The sequence below is a fragment of the Poecilia mexicana genome, unplaced genomic scaffold (genome assembly GCF_051168715.1).
Source record: "Poecilia mexicana isolate PSO_F unplaced genomic scaffold, ASM5116871v1 scaffold_22, whole genome shotgun sequence".
Taxonomy (NCBI): domain Eukaryota; kingdom Metazoa; phylum Chordata; class Actinopteri; order Cyprinodontiformes; family Poeciliidae; genus Poecilia; species Poecilia mexicana.
This window is the reverse complement of record NW_028263391.1, coordinates 186730-190202: the sequence shown is the minus strand read 5'-3', so window position 1 is coordinate 190202 and position 3473 is coordinate 186730.

The window sequence follows — 3473 nt, the reverse complement described above, 5'->3', positions numbered from 1 at the left end:
TGACTTTTTGACCTTTGGGTGATTCTTGATTTAAAGACAGACATCGTCTCTCTTTAAATTCCAGCTGAACGTCCTAGTGTTCAAACAGGCATTTGCATGATTTTGTCATGATGTGCAGTTGGTGATGGGGAGAAGGAACGTCATGAGCCCAGGTTGACATGATGAGATGACCCTACCAACTGACTCCAGATAAGCTGAAGAAGATTAATAGATAAACTGTGACTGTGACCCAGTGGGTAGTACAGTCACCTTGAAACAGAAGGTTGTAGGTTTAATTCCAGCTTCCTCCTGTCACACATCCACATGTCCCTGGGCAAGGCACTTAACCCCAAATTGCCTACCAATCTGTGTGTTGGTGTGTGAATGGGTGAATGTGTCTCTAGTGTAAATGCTTGGTCAGAAGAACTGGAAAAGTCCAGTCATTTACCATTAACAGATAGAAGAAGACAACTTGCCCAGGCTGCTGTAACATCACAGGACCAGCACAGAGATACAGAAAACAAACCTCCATGAAAGTTCACCCCACTCTAAACAACAGCATAATAAAATGATAATCATTTGAATGATACGTCGATAAAAATATTACTTATTACAACTATAGCTTTTTCCGAAAGCAGTAACATTCTGTATCTAGCAAACCCACATAAAATATATGATCTGTTACAATCAACAAATACTGTACAATTTCAACATTAATTTCCTAAAATGAAATATTGAAGCAAACTAAAAAGATACGTTCTTTTGCAATTGATGTTTAATTGGTTGCAAATTAGTAAAAGACAGATGTGTATGGAACAAAATCAGAACGAACAAATATTATTTTGTCACTGAAAAAAATAACTTAAAATATACAGTGCCTTGGAAAAGTATTCGGCCCCCTTGAACTTTTAAACCTTTTGCTGCTTTTCAGGCTTCAAACATAAAGATTTATGATGTTTATTATTTTGTGAAGAATCAACAACAAGTGGGACACAATCGTGAGGTGGAGCAAAATTTATTGGAAACGTTACAAAATTGCAAAGTGGGGCGTGCAATATTATTCTGCTCCTTTACTTTCAATGCAGCAAACTCACTCCAGAAGTTCAGTGAAGATCTCTGAATGATCCAATGTTGTCCTAAGTGACTGATGATGATAAATAGAATCCACCTGTGTGTAATCAAGTCCCTGTATAAATGCACCTGCTCCATGATGGTCTCAGGGTTGTTTTTAAAGCGCAGAGAGCATCGTAAAGACCAAGGAAGGGGAGATGTCTAAGAGTTGGGAGTCGGCAGCGGATTGATTTTTTTCCTGACGTCGGCTGGCGAGAAGACACGGATTGGGTTTAAACGTCTACTGGCGTCTACTAAATTAATCCAAAGGTTGTTTTTGGCATAATCCGGGTTGTGAGTGAATCAAGATGGCAAGTAGTGGGGGACTTTCGGAGGATGAGAATATGGATACAGGATGGTCTATGGTAGAAAATGGAAGAGGGGGAGGGAGGGAGATAAGGCTAAAAAGGGAATAAATACTGGAAAAAGGTCTTCTGAGGATGAAGAAGAAAGAATTGAAATAAGGAAGAAAGTAATGATGGAAGATTTTAAAGTTATATTAAAATTTAAGACTGGACATGATGTGTTTTGGAGTGAGCCCCATTAGTTTGTCAAGTGGATTAAAGAAAGCTGTTGGGGATGTAGAACTACAGTCTTAAGAGATGGAAGTCTGCTCATCATTTGTAAAAATGCTGAACAAAAGAATAAAGTTCTTCAATTACAAATGGTGTGTAAAAAGGAAGTACTGGGAAGAGGTTGTTGGGGAAGAGAAAGGAGTAATATCAGGAATTCCAGTAGGAGAAAATTTGGAGAAGCTAAAGAAAATAATCAAAGGAGGAGAAATTACAGGCATCAAATGACTACAGGCTTTTAGAAATGGGGAGAAAATGGACAGTACATCTGTACTAATGGATTTCAAAGAGAGTTCTGCCTGATAAGGTGATGATTGGCTACATGAGCTTTAATGTAAGGCAATATATTCCACCACCGCTCAGATGTTATAAATGCCAAAGATATGGACATACTGCAAATGTTTGTAAAGGGAAACAGAGGTGTGGTAGATGTGGAGGCGAACATCCTTATGGTGAGTGCGGAATAATCCTGGTAAATGTAACTGTGGAGGAAATCATACTGCAGCATATGCAGGATGCACTGTAATGAAAGAGGCAGCTGAAGTTCAAAAAGTAAAAACTGAAAATAGAATTACTTATGCAGAAGCAATGAAACAGGTGAAAAGTAATGATAATGCACCAAAAATAAGCTATGAGAGGAAGAGAGTGGCAGACATTAATCAGTGTAATATCACGTTAGAAAAATGTATTCCTTTTCTTGCATATATCATAAATTGCTCAGAACAAGCAAAAACTAAAACTGAAAAAATAAAAATGATTGTGAAAGCAGCTATGAAATTTTTTAGTGTCAAAGATTTATCTTGGGAAAAAATTCATGATGAAAAACAAGGTGAAGGATCATCTGAACCTGAGGCATCTCAAACATCACATAATTCTAATATTACAATGGAATGCTCAGTCTAATAGCAAATGGTCAGGAATTTAAAGGCTTCATTAATAATTTAAATCCAAAACCAGATATAATATGCATTCAAGAAACGTGGCTCAAGCCATCATTACAGTTTAATATTCATGGTTACTCAGTTTCACATAAAGGTAGGTCAAACGGGAGTGGAGGAGGTTGTGCTATATTCTTAAAGGAAACCATAAAATTTATTCAGCTACAAATATTAGCAGACCTAGAACTTACTGCTGTAGAAATTTGTACAAATGATGGGGATATTAAAATAATAAATTTGTACAATCCTTGTAAACAATTAGAAAAGTTTAAACTTGAAACAATCCTAGGAAACTGGAGAGGGAAAATAGTTTGGTGTGGGGATTTCAATGCACATAGCACTTTATGGGGAGATCAAGATGATTATAATGGAGGGATTTTAGAAGAGGTGATTGAAGAAAAAGAATTGGTCATTTTAAATAATGGAGAAGGCACTCGGGTGGACTTTGTAAGGGGTAAAGAATCTGCTATTGATCTGACTTTGGTTTCTCAATCTTTTGCTGATATGTGTAGATGGAAAGTATTTAAGGAATGTACAATGGGGAATGATCATTATCCAATTTTTGTCAATATAGGTATAGATACAGAGCAAGACCAGGCAGAATTTGAGGGGAAGTGGAAGTTTGAGAAAGCAGATTGGGGTAAATTTGAAATTATCAGTGAGGTTAACTTGTAAAATGTAGATATAAATAAACCAATAAATGAATTGAACTCAGAAATTACCAAATGTATTATTAATTCAGCCAGAACATTTATTCCTAGAAGTAGTGGTGTCCCCAGCACTTGAATTAATTTGCGCGGTCTGGACGGGTGATTTTCAAGGTTTGTTTATTTTTCTTTATGTGGACCATCAGTCATCTCAGTCATCTTGATTA